The sequence below is a fragment of the Stegodyphus dumicola genome, chromosome X2, assembly GCF_044657685.1.
Source record: "Stegodyphus dumicola isolate Sdum_Otavi_A_Nest chromosome X2, ASM4465768v1".
NCBI lineage: Eukaryota > Metazoa > Arthropoda > Arachnida > Araneae > Eresidae > Stegodyphus > Stegodyphus dumicola.
The window spans coordinates 90,860,391-90,878,794 of NC_140781.1; the positions used below are offsets into that span (position 1 = coordinate 90,860,391).

At 32.0% G+C, this 18,404-nt stretch overlaps 1 long non-coding RNA gene across 2 annotated transcripts; it reads right to left on the reverse strand.

Annotated features, from left to right (window-relative positions):
- Positions 1–5,820: 5,820 nt before the first annotated feature.
- On the reverse strand, positions 5,821–12,136 carry LOC146992820 (uncharacterized). Of its 2 annotated transcripts, XR_015038903.1 has the most exons (4): positions 12,044–12,136; positions 11,281–11,569; positions 6,202–6,301; positions 5,821–6,051 (listed from the first exon to the last, which is right to left on the reverse strand). It is a non-coding gene; the product is annotated as an uncharacterized LOC146992820 (long non-coding RNA). The 2 variants fall into 2 exon arrangements; XR_015038902.1 differs by lacking the exon at positions 12,044–12,136 and having other exon boundaries at positions 11,281–12,025.
- Between the last annotated feature and the right edge of the window lie 6,268 nt (positions 12,137–18,404).

Below are 18,404 nucleotides of genomic sequence, written 5' to 3' on the forward strand. Positions count from 1 at the left end.
TCTAATGGACTCATAGATAATATCAACCGAAAACGCTTAAGATAGCACTTATCTACATCATTCGTTCTAACCGATGATTTTAATGACGAGAATCCTCTTTAAGGAAGTAAGGATAAAAACTTAAATATGTAAACAGAGCAACTAAGTATGTCACTGCGTATGCCTCCTTAACGATAGATAGCAAACTCATGTCTACGAACTTAAAAGGTATTAAAAGGCTACTTCACAGCACTGATCTGGTAATATGTACGCCATTACATCTATCACTTTATACATTTAGAATCTAGAACGACCCATTTAATCAGGGCGTAGCTAGAGGGGGGCAAGGGGGACATCTGTCCCCGGGCGCAGAATCCAAGGGGCGCCAAACTGATGTTACGACATTTTAGAATTAAATGTTTTCCATCCTTGGCAAGCAGTAGGGGGCGCGAAATCTTCAGTTGTCCCTGGGCGCTGAAAACCCTAGATACGACTCTGCATTTAATACTGAATATTTCCCAATAGTTGCGTCTTTTAAAGGAATATGCGTGTCGGACTTCCATCTCTAGCTTTTCTTACGAATGAAAAAGTAAGGTGTGTAAAAATAGATGATACTGTGGAGACCGTTACTGATCTGTTGTCCAGGCGTTCAGAAACCACAAATCTGTATTCCTACGTCATCAGACAGACTTCCTAGATACATATCTAAAATCATAACAGAACCATAGAAAGAGAAGTTTAGTTAAGACTTATGACAAACCCTAGTCCGAGAATATTGGCAATTTCATGCTGAAGCATTCGTTGACTGAGTCTTTTATTAGTTTCCCTTCTTACTCTTTGTAATAGAGGTTGTAGCAGGGCATTTAATGTTTGGCATAGAGAAATCCGAAAAGCAAAACTTAGAAAAGCCAGAATTGCGAATCACCTACGCAAACTTCTGGGGGAGGATGGCATACTGCAACCTTGATCATTAGTTAGAAGAAAATAATAATACCTTTCCTAATCACAATGGTTTTCTAGAAAAGAAGATCAATACTGATAATGTACTTCTGTTCAGAGCTATATGTTCTGCTTTTTTTAAGAGGAATCACTTGATGTCAATATTTTTGTGACAAAGAAAAAAGTGTATGACTTGGATTTCTCTAAGATCTGTTCATTGTTGTTTGCAGAGACCTTCCAATTTTTAAACAAAAATTTCTCGAAGGACTGGCTGTTTCTCATAAAAACTGATACTTTGTTGTTTTAAGTCATTAACTCTTTCCAAAATTTTCGGAGTGTTATGTTATGTCATAACACATAGCTTATTAAATTATCTGCAGTCTCCGACACCAGTAACCTTTTGGCTGACTGCCAATAACCATCAATAGTTTTGATGGGCACTGCTGTTCTTTAGTTTAGTTTTAAAATCTGTTCAGTCTTTTTTCCACTGTCTTACACTGGTAAGCTAGTTAGGCGGTCATCTCCACTGGCTGCCAATTCATAGGTCAGTAGTGATCTTAATGGGTTATGTTATGTTAGGGCGCAGCCCGGTCCACCTTGCAAAACAAAGTTTGCCTTATGACCCTATACGGGCTACGCCAGTACAAAAATCACCACACAACTATACAACACACGAATCACACACTGATAATGGCTTCTTTATTGTTGTTAATAATCTTCATAATCTTATGCGCTATTCCTCTTGCCTTAAGTAAACCATTTTTCATAAAATCTATGTTCGCTCCATCAATGCATCTGGTTAACTTAACATTCCGTAATAAAGTGGACATTGTCTCCTACTTTTGTACATACTTTACATAAATCATTATCTTGAACATGGAATCTTTTCAGATAAAAGGGAAATCTCCCATGACCTGTAAGTAACTGATTCAAGTCAATGTCATTGTTAATATTCATATTTTCTTTAGGAACAAAAATCTTCATGAACATATTATTTTAAGCACAGTTTTCCCATTGAGTCCGCCGTTTATCTACAATGTCACACTTCATAATGTTAATGCATCTTCTCCTGGAGGCTTGTACATCGACAGTTTCAATATCATTACTCATTGTTGCCTCTTTTGCTAAGACTATAGAGACATTAGGATTTTTTGGAAGCCAGAGAGATGAAAAATTAGCAACCGCCTTCGCCGGGAATCGAACCACGGACCTCTGGAATACCGGCTCAGTGTGCAGAACCACTACACCACGAAGGCACGCTGGGCGAGTGGGAGAAATACCTTAGACATCCGCCCTCTCATTGCCCAAACAACCAGTATGGGCTTTAACCCAATTAAAATTCAATTGATGCCATACCTCCAATTGTATCACCAAATTTTTAATAATTTGAATATTTAAATTTTGCTGCTCGGGGTCAGAGAGTGCTTGAAGAACTGACATACAATCAGAATGTATTGTAATTATTTGTGATTCATTCAGATTTCTTACAAGCCACTCCAAGGCTTTTTGTATAGCAATCAGTTCGGCTTGATACACCGAATTATATTTTTCTAATTTAAACTTTGCATGTTTAATCTCCAGTCCACGATAGAACACTACAAATGCTAAGCCAATTTTCCCCTCCAACCCCGAGCTATCCGTATAGACATCAATATCATTAAATACAGGAATGTATCTATTAAAAGTAATTGATCTTCTTTCCCTTGGATGTAAAAGATGACAATTAAAAATATAAAAAGCAGTGTTAAAAACAATATCATCTGTATATGTATAAAAGTCAATCTTATTTGATCTCAATAAAAACTTTTTATAATAAAAGTCATAGGACAACGAGATGGGCGGAATGCCCGCAAGTATATTAGCAATTTCCGTAGGAGCAGTTCTAAAACGTCTTGTGATTGCCAGCAGCCAGCCTCTCTGGATAGAATTCAATTTGTTCCTTAGTCTCAGCAACTCCGCTGCCCTAGAACCCCAAGCTCCAACACCATACGTTATAATAGGAGCAATAACACATTCATAAATTTGTTTCATAGTCCTATTCTTAATAGCTAAAATCTCACCAGAGAAGGATCTCTTATAAAATTGATCTTCATGGGTACAAGTATTCTTGGATTTTATTTAAGAAAGTATGTAAATTTACTGCAATATCACATATCAGTGATCTTTACTTGTAGGTTTCTGGCGATCAACAGCATTGGCAGGCATCTATGTTCTTCAATATAATTATTATTAAAAATGCTATCTAAATTTAGTACACTACTCTGTACTAGTGAATCTGTTAACAAGTGACAACCAAGCTTTAACTTTTTTGATCGAATGTTATAAATTATGTACGGGCTATCTGCTTAGTTGGAGGGATATCTTTCTCAGGGAAACAGCCTCACATTACCTGAAGATTTGGAACATCTATTCAGACTATGTGGTTTGCTTTTACCAATCACTCCACCTAAGTTAAAAAAGTTCTCTTTGATTTAAAAATGTTTTGGAAATCTGATCATCCAGTGCTTAGTAACTATCATTCTTGGTACTAAATGCATCCATTCCTCACTCCTACCTTTGGATTTCGCGTCCAAAAGGTAACACAACTATTCTTATGCCTGAATAGATCTAGAAATACCCCTCTGCACATATGAAACTTTATTAATTATTACCTGAATTATTTCAGAATTTTATTAAAGATAACAGTGATGTTATTAACTGCAGCATTTTTATGAATCCAGAGAATATAATAGTTATATTCCAGTCTATACAAATGTTTCTAGGTTCCCTAATCACATCGGTTTGGCTGTTATGTATAATAGAACACAACTTTAAATAGCTTATATGGCATTGAACCTATGATAACGTTTTTGAAAAGTACAAAATCTTTTTTATAGATATATTAAGTTTGTGAAGAAGCCACGTTTAATTTTTATACTTCCATAAACAAAGCAACGTGGTTTAACATAGCAAAATCTAAAATTTTTCTGTAGTTTTTTTCAACAGTTCACAACAATTTTATTTTATATGTACTTGGATGTATTCTTGTCTTTACTTATCAGTTTAGATAATCTGGAAAATGTTTGGTATATATTTGATACTGTATACTGCATTTAAATTTGCACCAATAAAACCAATTCTTATTTTTATGTTTCGTTCATAGGATATGTTTCATGTTTCGTAGGTGTAATCTTTGGCTTGAAAATACAAAGTTATATCTTGAACAGATCACTTCCACATACACAAATGATATACCATAACACAAAATATTCTGGTGAAATCCTATCTGAAATAATCCAAATTTTTATGTCATGTTTCTCAGTATAAATCATACACACCAATACAGAACAGTATCTCATTTCTAAAAAATATTTTTTTGGTTCCTTACGTATTCATTTATGAAGCCTCTCATTTTCTAAAAATGCAGATTTTATTCCATATACTTCTGACACTGATGTTTTTAATCAGTAACAGTGCTTAATTAGACCCAATTTTTAGAATTGCTTGTTGTTTGTAGGCCTTTTACACCCCTATTTTGCATATCACAATATTAGTTACTGTTATAATCAGTCACATTTATTCACACTGTTGGATAAAAACAGCACAGTTCAACATTGATGAAATAATTAACACTTAAATTCCAAGAATCATTCCTAATATACTATGATACAAATAATTTAAGAGATTTATGAATGTGTTAGAATTGTTAAGTTTTACGTTTAATGAAAACATTAGGGAACGTGTACGTAGAAATGCAAAGTAACTCAAAGAAGAGTTACTTTGCATTTCTACGTACTTTAAATGGTTGCTACAGAATATTACAAGTTCGAATTTAACTGCACACTTTTGCCCAATTCATGCACTATAAAACCTCATTATTTTGGTTTAGTAGATTAATAATTAGATATCAGATTTTGGATACAGATTAGCATTAAATTTTATTTTCTCAGGCATATAGCATCCATGAATAGAAATGATAATTAATAATTAATTAATTTAACACTTCAAAATATACTCATGTGCATGAAAATAATTGTAACTGATGCAAAATGGGAGAAAACATGGCCTTTTGTAAAAGCAGTGTTTGTTCTTTAGTTATGAATGTTTAAATCAAATCTGGATTTTATGTATATGCTTAGAGCAAATATTCTCTTATTTTTAATGTGTCAAACAATTTATGGATATTGGAGTTCTGCAAAAAATTCAATTCTTTAAAACCATCGATGCAAATGATAAACAAAGAAATTTCAGCAAGTACTTCTGTAATGACAGGAAATAATAATAGGCATTATCTAACTATTAAGTAATGATAAGACTTATTCTAGAATTAAAATTACAAGATATTTAATTCCCTGAATGCTTTAGATAAATCTGGCTAAACTCTTCTGTGTGAAAGACCGCAAGCCCTTTGCCTGACACATAAATTTTTATGCCTCCTTATTTTGCAATAGTTAAAAATTAAAAAAATGGGCTGTAACTTCAGCACTCATTTTCCATAACTATTACAAGACCAGTATATTCATCTTTTTGATTAGCAGCAAGTTCACTCGTACTTCTTTGTTTCTGAATGTTGAAAATTAAAATATCTAATTATTGGGAGCAGGACCTTTTCTGTTATTGGAATGTGTGAAAGTTTAATTTGTATATGGCTTTGCGTACTGAAACTTACAAATATGCAAGTACTCTTATTAACCAGGAAACAAAAGTGTCCACATTTTTAAGTGACTATAATGTTTTTTAATCTTAATGAAAATCAATTGATATCATGGATAATGAAATAAAGAATGAAAATATGTTTTATTTAAGAAGGGATAATGTATTATTCATGTCTTGTAAGAAACAATACTTATATTATATTATGCTTCACAGATGACTAATTCATAATATGTGGAGCAATTTTCAGTAAAAAATAATTCAAAAATGGAGAATTTTTTCCCAGACTTTATTCAGAATACATAATTATTTTACATAGCTTTTATTCATCTTTTATTTCTGAAAATAAAGACATATCAGATAAAATTCCTTGAATAGAGTATAAATATTATTATTCAACCATATTATTTCAAAATTTATGAGTACTAGTTTCAGTTTCAGAAAATTCTGCTGGCAGAGCTTGCTCTTGACTCTTTATACATACCAGATATCCATCGTTTACTGAAAAATAAAGAAGACTAAATTCAATTGTGAAACACGAGATCACTGAAAACAATGCACCATTCATTTTGCAAACATAAACCTGAAATATTAAAAATGATCAGATATGTTATGAGATTAATTATGAACAGAAAAATTTTCAGTACTTACATATTAACCCATTGGCCATGAAAATTGGTACAGACCCACCAATCATTCCTGAGGAAATCCTTCACAGTCAATGGGATAAAGTACAAATTTTCTGATTCCTCTTTAAAAAAAAGAGAAAATTTTGGCATGTAGGTCCCCGAGAATGCATTGTTAACATAAAATGAACTATTCTCTATTATCCACAATTGGGGGGCATCACCCTGGCCAAAAGGGCTCATTGTTGCCTACTTTAACAATTTTCTTTTATACTATTATTATACTTCCAAGTTACATACAAACATAAGCATTTTTATTTGTTTATTAGCCATATAACATTACAAAATAAAGCAAACTTAAAAAAAAAAAAAAAAAAAAAAAAAAACTTTTATAGAAACTGTATGGCAGCAGATGAACTGCAAAATATTTGTCCACTATACTTTATATTTTTCAAGCATTACCAAAGGAATGGAATGCTGTCCTGAAAAACATTTCTTATTTTTAATTTCTTTAAATATATCAATCACTTAAAATTATATGCTCGTATATCATTTTCCGGAATTCAGTTATATTAACTGGCATATTTAAACTTTGATTTTTAATCCTCTGATAAGCATAGTAACATACTAAAACACCACAGCTCATATTATCAGTTTGAAAAATATGCAAAGGATAAATTATTTTCCATTTAGTGCTAGTAGCAAATATTTTAGTTAAAACCTTACACCATGTATGAATTAAAATTTGATACTCTTGCACACATGATTTATTTTGTGGATCATAAAATTCAAATACCATATCTGGAATATTTACTATTATTAATATCCAATGACAATTTAAATTTGCAGGGATAAAAAATAATTTTGCTGATTTTAATCTTGTTAATAACAGATCTTTAATACAGGAATTTGCTTTAGGTATTTGTAAATTAGACTTAACAAAGGCAAAATTTTCATAACTGTTTAATATTTTAAACAAAAAAGCATCAATTATAGATTTATTTTGATCAATTCTGGTTAAATCACACAGATATTGATCACTGTTATTTAAATCAAATGCTATGGCTTTAAATTTAATTTTCTTTTCCACACATTCATTTATTTCTGGGTCATCTACACTATCATTAAAATCTTCGATTCTTGTTCTGCTGATGTTTCTGTAATTTTCTTTTTTTAGAAGTTTTAAACAATTGTGGGTTAAGTTTTTGATTTGGTGAAATTGGACACGATACACTTGAAACTCTTCTTGAATTTTCATTCGAGTTTAAAATTCCCCTACATTCTGAAACTAATGAATTTAATGTTATATGAACTCACTTTAACATGACATTTTGGACTTTTGGTTGTCTTATTAATCGCAGTAATTCTTCTACAAACTTTTCACATGGATTTACTCTCTGTTCAATACTTTGTGGAATGTAATGATTAACAAAATACACATTTATTGCTTTCATATTTCCATTGAATTTCTGATTCGATTTAAGATTAATCTCTGAGGGATTAAACATACAATCATTTTGTCTATTAAGAAATGAATGCACTTTATGTATATATTTGCACAGCAATTTATCTAAGCAATTGCCATACAAGTGACTACACAATGAGACACAATACTTAAGGGCATCTATAAAAGCAAAAATCCTGACACGGACAAATTTCAAAAAGATGCTGCACAGTGTATATTTTATTTTTTGCCTGGGAGCAAACAGTCCAAGAATTATCAGAGCATTTATTTACATCACTGTCCCTAATTTTTAGTCCTCTCTGATGCCTACTTAAACAAAAAATGGAATTTCTGGGAGATACATTAGTGTATAATTTATAGGTATGCTTTAAATATTTATCTTTCTCAATTGTCAGAAGTGTAGAAATTAAAATATCTAATCGTCTATTATGTCTCCGCTTAAAATAAACAGTTTTCAACTGATTGTGAAAAGATTCACAGTACATGTTAGTATCAGTAAATGCATGTGGAAAGTTTCGATAACATAAAGCCCATTCTTTTAATCTATTTTTATAATTTTCAGAAAAGTATTCAATAAAATCTCCACTTTTCCTAGAATAGTCATTCAAAAACTTCCTTATTTGATCATGAAAAGTGATCTGGTTTCTTTTATGTAATATTTTTGTTAATTCTCCTAGCATTTTTTGTCGTACTTCCTTATCTACCACTTTAGAATTAAGTTGTCAGAGCCAACTTTGGCGTACGTGCCACGAACATAAAAGATGCTTAACATTTTGGCCAAAAACCTCTGAAAATGCAGGATATGTAACTTTGTCATCATCTGTCATTACGCAGTTTACATATAAATTTGGTACACAACACTTTAAACTATTAAATAAACAATAAAGAGTGTCAGCATCTAGAAAATTAGTAATAAAATGAGCAACTGGATAGCCACAACCAAATTCATCAGGTACTATAAGATTAAGAAGGTAAAAATCATACTGGTTAGTCTTATGCGGAGAATCGATACATAGAATCTCTGTACAACCTTTTATCCTCATTTCTTTCTGTTCACGTGTCTGAAGACCAAAAGCAAACGATACTTTATGATTTGGAAGATTATCTAGATCAGTTGGACCGTACAAAGTTGAATTATTCTGAGGCTTATAATATATATTATAATAACACAGGATTGTATGCTTCATATTTTAAAGTTTCAATGATTGAATTAATAGAAACTGCATCACTACTTGGACGCAATGAATTGTTTAAATATCTAGAATAAGCACAAATAGCTTTACGGGAGACAAAGCTTTCCTTTACAGGAAATTTATTTCTATTCTCGCGATTTCCTGATCCATCTTGTAAGATATCCCTATTTTTTGTGGAGGCACAGACAAATGTAAATTTGCTTTTATCAAACATCGCGTACTTTGTTTCAATGGCTGATATTTAAAATTTTCCAACTTTTGCTCATGATTATGTTTAGGAAAGTAAAAAACAGAGATTTTATTCATTTCTTCACACGCCTACATTCTGACTGGACAGCATAAATTTTTTGAAATTGTACATTTTTTATTTTTCCGACTAGTATTTTTTCAAAATCAGAATAACCTTGCGTGGTAAACTGACAACAATAATAATGATAAGTTTTAGAATTTTTCGTTACTTTAGAAAACTTCCTGAATGAAGTAAATGTCGAGGTTCCTTCCAGTTCTATCCAGTCTTGAAAATAACTCATTGTTTCAAATGAATATTCTTTTAAGTTATTTAAATTATGTTCATCTGCTAAATGCTTATTAAAATTTAAAACATATGTAAAAGACTTATGGCAATCAGGTATGAAGCATACATACAATTTATTAAGTTTTGTGCAAAATTTCTTATGATTAAAAAATGATAATTTGCAAGGATAACAGTTATCACTATTTAGACATTTCTGAGGGTAAATAGATGAAAAATTTTGTTTTAAATCAGGTACTTGTTTATTTGAACATTTTTTTTTTTTTTTTTTTGTGTTTATAAAATGAATTTTTCGATTTATACGTTTTCAAGCATATTTCACATTTATGAAGATAAGCCATTTCTATTTTGTCATTAATACATTCTTTGGTTTCTAATGTTTTAACACTCGATACATTATCAATGTTTATAGCAATATTACTTTGAGGAGAAGTTAATGAAAGTTTAAAATTTTCAGTTTTTCTTTGCAATTTTTTTTATGATTATTAAAAGAATTTTTAGTTTTATAGTTTTTTTTACAAACATCACATTTTCTAGGGTAAAGCGATGGTGCATTACAGTCAATTTCGGACCCCCCCCCCTCCAGTCAGAATAGGACACATAGACTTATTTTCCCTCTCTTGACAATTAATTTCACTGCTTTCTACGTGATCTTTTAGTAAACAAAATTTATTAAAGTGAAAGAAACTTAGGCCAGAACTACAAGAAGCGCTTTCTCTGGTCATAGAAATGTTCTTTTCCTGCAAAGCAGAACTAGAGGCAGAGTAAAAGTCATCTTTTGTTGTACACAATTTAGGTTGTGAAATATAAAAATTTGTTGAATCATTTTTTAAAATCCCTTTGCCACTAACAGAAGAACAATACAATGGATAACAATCACTGAAAGAAACAGCACTTGCCTGCTGTACACTACAACCAGCAGCAGCGACTGCATTTTTTTGTGATGATCCCGTGTAGGCCATTACACTTTTTAGGCACAAAACAGCTGAAGCAGCATTCTTCAGATGCAAACCGCCACTAACAGTCAAATCCTTCCTTGGACACACACCATCACCAAAAGCACGAATTGGATTCTTCTGAAAGCTAGCAATTGGGACAGTAGTGTTCATAGAAGAATTAACAGTGGAACTAGCACTGCTCCTCAGAAAACAGCCAGAACCACGGACTGCAACACATCTAGAGCAGTCAACATCAGCAAGGGTGTCATTTCTACGACAGGGGCTGGGAGTGACGTTATTCCTTGAATGCAAACCAAAAGCAGCTTCTTCGGATGATCGCCAGTACCATGGACACCAACAACGGGAATGACAACATTCTTAGGGCATGGGACAGGGGTAGCAATGTTCCTTGGATGCAAATCAGAACCAGAGCAAGCGATGGCAGCATTCCTCAGATGTGAACCAAAACCATGGACAGAAACATACTTAAAATGAGAGCCAACACTACGTATGGCAACATTTCTAGAATGACATCTAGGTTTAGTCTCATTCCTTACATGCAAACCAGAATCAGTTCTACGGAGTGATCCACCACCATGCAATGAGACCGAGAGCTAGCATCTGGGTTGGCAACGTTTTTAGGATGTGAGCCAGGGGTGGTATCATTTTGCAGATGCAAACTAGAACCATCTGTGGGGTTAACAGCTTTCCTTGAATGAAAGTCACCACCATGGACAACACATTTAAAACGCGATCCAGCACCAGGAATAGCAACACTCTTCAGTCAAGAGCCAGAAGCAGCTTTAGCAGCATTTCTCAAATCAGAATTAGCCTTCTTAGTAGCATCTACAGCACAACCATGCTTCAAAACAGTTGAATAAAGAGGATAAGAAGGGCTTGCAGAAACAAAAGAATCACTCAGCGGTGGAAAATCCAATGCAGTAAATGAAACACAAGACAATACAAAATGACTTACCTTTGCAGAAACTGGCTTTGAAGTCATAACAGTCTTGATATTATCCAGGAAAACTGCCACAAGTTTCTTGTTCCCCAGATGGTTTAGGTGTAATCCATCCCTAGCCAATAACCTAGCTCCAAATTGATGAGACAACCTGCAAACAAAAAAAAAGCTTCTCGATTTTGGCAGTAATTTTCAAGTTGAGAATTAATTTCTACAACTTTTCTACTAATTACCTGTAAACGGTTCAAAGCTGCTACTCGCTGATTTAAAGTTGTGAAAAAATCTTCATCACATGGTAGGATATCTGAAATGATAACATTGATATTTGGGTTCAAAGTTTAATATCCCTAGAGAGGCAATCGTACTTTTTAAGAATAACTTCAACATTGTCATTCGAATTGTTGGTACCAACATGTACCAAAATCAAATGGTATCGATTGTCCAAAAAGGATTTAACCTTTCTATCATTGCACCAGGAAAAGAATGTAAATCTACTTCATAATTCAGAAGATTCGCAGGTAAATATTTAACCATTGAATCTCCAGTTATAAGCAATTTCATCTTTTTTGGTTGCATATCGGCAAAATAAACACAACTACAAATCGAAACACAGATCAATAATTTGGTAATATACACTGTAAATAAAATGCAACTATATATTAAATGAAAATCAAATCAAACACTAATCATAAATATAACAAAATACAAATAATTATTAATAGAAAAAAAAAGTAAATAGCTCAAGTAATGCGAGAAAAATGGCGCAAAAAATACACACCTCACTCCCGCTAATATTAACACGTAAATTAAATTCGCGCCAATTCTTCAGCTTGCGGAAAAATTTACGGAAAAAAAAATAACGCCAAATGCTCGCCAAGCTTTGTTGCCAACAGAGATATCAAAGGTACATATCCGGTGATGACGTAGAACACATTCCGGGTTCCGATTTGCGGAATTCTGTAAAACTCAATTGGAACGGACTTAATCTTAAAACCAAACAGTTAAATTCAAAATTAACCATAACAATTGATATAATTAATGAATTACTGCAAACTCTCTCTAACGGCAAAAATGAGAGCATTATAAAATTTTTGTAAGACCAGATGAATTTTTTACTTTGCCCTAAAAATAATTTTAGGTACAATCCTGATGTACTAGTGTTAGCATGCTTGTTAAATACTATATCACCACATGCATATAAATTTTTAAGGGCTAGTGGCAGTATTATTATGCCTCATCCTTCGACTTAAAAAAAAAAAAAAAAATTGTAGCAATTTAGTATTCTCATTTTGTAATGAAACTATTGATGAAAATTTTTTAAATATATAAAAAATCGTGTAACTTTCCTTGAGGATTGAGAAAGAAAAGTGATTCTTTTGGTAGATGAAATTTATGTTCAGCCATATTTTGATTATAGAAACTACTTATGGTATACTGGAGTTGACTAGATATTGTGTTGAAGAGCTTGGAATGAAATATATACTTCCAGGAAAAATTCAGACTGGTTCTCTTGAAGCCCGGTTTGGTAAATACAAACAACTTTCTGGTTCTCAGTATCATATTTCAATGAGACAGTTATTAGAAAGTGAAAAACAATTAAGAATACAATCAAGTATTAAGTTAGAATTGATTGTTAAAGATACTACTGTCCCTTTAACATCATTTGAATATGATGATAATTTTCATGATATTATAGAATTAGATAATACAGTATATTACCTATCATTAAATATTACGGAGAGTGATGTGAAGGGCATCAGTAGCCATCTGCTAGTTCTGACTTATTTGGGTGGTTATTGTTGTCATGCAGTTTTAAGAAAAGTGAAATGCTGTATCTTCAAACTAAACTTTACACTAAATTCCACAGTTAATCATGATCAAACGTATAGATCTTATAAAGAATCTTGATCGTGGTGGACTCAGGTGGCCCAAACCATTTATTGTAAATATAATTATATATAATTATTTAATTGTAAATAAGCTGTATACTGAAGAATTATGAAGATTTTTTTGTTGGAACAAAATCAGAGGAAAATTGTAGCAAATTTTACTTTTAAAATTTTAGAATTAAAAGAAATGCTCTTTGTTGATATTATTTGTGATAATGGTCATACAAGTGAAAGTATAAGCAAACTGATAATTTGGATATCAACAAATATCATGCTCAAGAATCTTTGCAATAGGAAAAATGGCGATATTAAGTCCAATAAAAAATAATAATAATAATAAAAAAAAAATAAATAAATAAATAAATAAATAAATAAATAAATAAAACTTTCATACACTTGCAAAGTAACATTCATGCTGTCTTTAAAAGCAATTTTTAAAGTTCTCTCAAACTGCATCTTTGCTAAATATGTATGTGTCATCTTTGGTGAGCAGCTGAGATTTAAGAAGCACGTTTGTTATACATTTAAACTGCTAAATCCAAAATTTATTTTGGACTTGTATATATTTTTCTTTGCTTATTTAACCAAGTTTTCAATATTACTCAAGATTTTATACTATTTTTAATTTGTTTTATACTAAGTTCCTGAAATTTCTATTTTGTATTTACAAGCGCCTTTGCTAAATATCTACATGTCATCGTTGCTGAGCAGCTGAGATTAAGAAGCATATTTGTTATACATTTAAATGCTAAATACCATAATTTATTCTGGACTTGTAGATATTATTCTTTTCTTATTTAGTTATTTAACCAAGTTTTCAGTATTACTCAAGATTTTATATTATTTTAAATTTTCTTTATACTCCGTTACTTTTCAAGTTCCCAAACTTTTCATTTTGTATTTCAAGTGTGTGTTTCTTAAAATGTTTGTCATTATTTAAGATTTTGTATCCTGCAATTACATGGCATAGTGTAGTCCACAAATTCCATGTTTTCTTTCTGAACAATCTAAATCTAATATTTCTATTTATGCAATAACTGTATGGCCTCTTTCTGGATAGTACTACATGTTCAACTGACCAGCTCAAGTAATATTTGCTCTTCACATTATTCACAATGAATAAGAACAAATCAATCCACTAATATCAATGTCTCAAAGCAAAATTTTCAAGCAAGTAGATTAATATTTTGATAGATAAATATCCACCACAGACTAAAAGTTTGAAAAGTTATTGAAATAATTAAGTGAAGAATGACGAAGTGTGACTGCAAGGGACGTCCGGTGTCCTTTTCTGTCATTGCACTTTTCCTGACATGATAAGTACACTTTGGTAACGAGGCTTGGAAACCTCGGCTAACACCTTGTTGTTTATTAAACAGAAAAGAGACATGCAGCAATAATTATATTTCATAGTAATAATTTTGACCCAAGCTCTATAAATATATTATGATATTAATTTATAAGTCTTTACAAAGTTACATACATAGGTCTTTATAGCATTTCACCTGTATAATAGTTATATGATGTATGATTTTAAAAACTAAAAACTATTGATAATAAGCAAACAAAATGCCATTTGTCATTATTCTATATAGACATGTATTCTCTTATAATTATCATTGAAACCAGAGATTTTATCAGTTTTTATAATAGAGTATGGGATACTTGTGTTGAAGGCCTGTTGATTGAAACACAAGTGACCGTTACGTCGTTGGAATTTGCATTATCATTGCCAATTTTGAAAAGACATTCTTTTACATTTTCTTAAGAAAGTTAACATTATAACGACTTTAGAAGTAAACATTGGCGACTTCATATGAACCAGTCTCTTGGCGAATTTAGCAAAAAATTTGACGATAACTTCCCCATAACAGAACAGTACCGGATTTTATATCTGAATATTGCATTAAAAAGAGAGAAAAACATTTATTATTCACATAATAAATGGTTCATATTATGAACGTTCATTTCTTAAAATGATCAAGTTTTATATTCTTGCATTGTATTTCTTTTGTCTCAACACACAATAGTTGTGTCAGATTTCAGTTATAATGATATGTGTAAAGATGCTGTAATAAAATTTGTTATAAATGTGCTGTTGTGTATTTTTCTTTAGCAGTTGAATTTATGAATATTTGTATTATTTTCTAACAAACAAAATTTTATTTTTTAATATAAATCCATCTATGGACATTACAACAGATATTATATTCTGGAAAATAATTTATTATGTCTTTTCAAAACTAGGATTAAAATGAAAACAAACTTGAATGCATAATAATTTTTAATGAATAAATACAATGTGAAAGATGAAAAGTGTTCTGACATGTCACATTAAGAGTGCAATCAAATAAAGAATTGTTTATACGTGTATTGTTTTTTGTTTACAATTTGCATAGTCTTGAATATTTTACTGATCTAAATTCATTTAAAAAAATTTGATGTCATGATGAGTAGTGATTTTAGGTAAAAGTTAGTTTAGAATTGGGTGGCTCTTTTTTTTTTGTGGCGATTCTTTTTTGACGCCAAGATCGGCGCCAGGATGGCACAATTTCAAGATGGCCGCTACACAAAACCAAAATAAGAAGTCAAAGAATTGCACAAGCCCACCAGCGGGCAAGCGGTAAAAGCCGCTAAACACTGGTAGTTCGGTCCGGGGTTCGAATTCCGGAAAATGGGCTGGCTGCATGGGCATTTTCGTGGTTTTCCCCATGTATAACGTGGATACGAGCCAGTTTCCCTTAGAAAGACCTCCACGGGGCATCTCTCCTTTTCTGTGTAGTGCCTAAGGGCGGAGCACGTAATAAGCCAAAGGAAAAAAAAAAAAAAAAGGAATTGCACAAACTCTGTGTCCATGTACACATCGATTTGTTTTCACTTCAAAAAAAATCCTAGAATTGCACAAACTAGGCATTGCGCACTGCCTTAAATTTGTCCATGTACTATAGTATAGTACTTGGAGGGCCAAAGATCGAAAATTGTTAGACACACCATCAGCACCCTTAAAATTTTTAATTTGCCCTCATCTCGCTTCAATCACGTGCACCTCGACTTGGTCGGGCACTTATATTTATTAATAATGATATAATACACGAAATACAATTAATTACCATCTATACATTTTTCTTACCTTGTATGAAGCAAATTTATCATTTACTTCATCAAAGTCGGTCCTTTCAAATTTTTCTCTTTCCACACTTAAAAATGCTAGATCACTTAGGGGATCTTGTCCCATCGTTGATTGTAAATATGTGAAAATTTATTTTAACTTGCTGAACGAACGTTCATAGCTAGCATTTGATAATGAAATAGTAAGTAGTATTTGAAGTGCGACTCTTAGGTTTGGAAAAACATTTTCTCTATAGATCTGTATTGGAGTTTTAGGTTCTGTTTCTTTTCTACTGCGGAGTAACGTCATGCAGTCACATTCACTGTTCAAAACAATTAGGGGATATTGTGGGTTCGGTATGAAATAACCATATAATCGATAACCTTTTTGAACAAAAGGAAATAGAAGAGATTATAAACGAAAATTATAACATTTACAAAGTTGGGAATATGCAAATTTAGTCTGTGACGTCAAAAACTATGCGTTTTAGATAAGGAGCAAGGAGCGACCTGCAGTATTCCTTTTGTAATAGAAGATTAAAAACAATTGACATGCGTTGAATGCTTCGTAGCAGTGAACATACGATGTCTCAGCAACATGACTTGGTTGAATCTGTAGCCAGTAAGGCAAATCATTCGTTTACAGGAGAATCAAACGCAATCCATTGTAGCGGAAGCGTTAGGATTTTCCGAAAATGTCATTTCCAGATTATGGAAACTGGATATGTTTGAGAAATTCGGGACAAGGTCGTGTTATCGTTTTAAAATAAAAAGCGGGAGATATATACGTGCATTTCGTTTAAAAAAGTACAAATATCTCTACTTTGGAGAAATAAAGTGGTCAGAAAGAGGGTTTTGGTTGATGTACTGCAAACATTTTACTACACATTTTATCAGGCAAATCAAGAAAATAAATAATTATACTACAATAGTTATTAATATATTTTCTAGAAATCGATCAAAATAAAAACTGAAATTTTCCGGAAAATCTTGTTTGGAGACCATTTGGCGCCCTTCTACGAGCGGCGCCCGGGGCATCATGCACCCCCTTCGCTACGCCACTGGACGTGTTTCTTCGTGCATCGCTGTCCGCGGTGGTCCTACATCCTACTTAGCCGACGCCGTTCTCGCTCTGTATTCTGACTATCATTTTGAAATAAAAGTCACTTATTGTTGCTTGCTGTCTCTGTTTTTTTTTCCCCCCAAACTTCATCACTTTCTGACCACTCCTTCTTGGTGTTGCATTTTCATTGTCGAGCAGTGTATTTTTAAACTATAAGATTACCCGAGTATACATAAGAAAGTATATAAATATTAATTTAAAATATTTTTATTATTTTATGAGTAATGGATGCTGCATAGTAATCATAATTCTTTAATAGTCACTGCCACGGCTTACAAAAATCTGATTTACTCATTTCCAGTGCTAGTTGAAACACAAAATTAAATGAAGCGAAATTTGTTTGGATTTAATGTATTATGAAATTTATTATTAGCATTAATTAATTTTTAATCATATGGGTTTGTAAGGTCTTTTTAGCATGTACCCTGAAAGTGTATTTGCATAATTTTATTTAATATTTCTATAACACAATTTGCGACATTGTGATATTTTAGCTTGAAAAGAATTCTTCGTAAATATAGAAATTTATCAATGCTTTTTGTTGATAGATTACATTACTGTTCACACGCATTAAAAAAATATATATTGCGGGAAAAATGAACCATATTTAATGTATCTTCTACTTTAAATATTAGATTAAGCTTATGTTTTACGTATACTATAGTTTCATTAAATGTGCGATAGCTACATTACTAGGTCAGATATACATGCATATATATTGTAATTTCGCGAGATAAACTCTCTTGCTCATATTTTTTACCAAACAATTCTTCAAAACCTTTTGAGTTCCAAGCAGATACTCATGAAACTGAACGAAGAATAAAACACTCAAAGCAGTAAGCGAACCAAACTACATCAGTCTTTTCCGGTTTCAGCTGAAGAATCAGCCCTTTAGCCCTACTAAAGCGGCAGAATTTAGAATTTCCCACAGATTGCATCAGGTGGAAAAATGGCTAGTGCCAGCCTTATGTATGAAGATGCATTAAGACATATTAGATGAAATCTCTAAATTGCCAGTT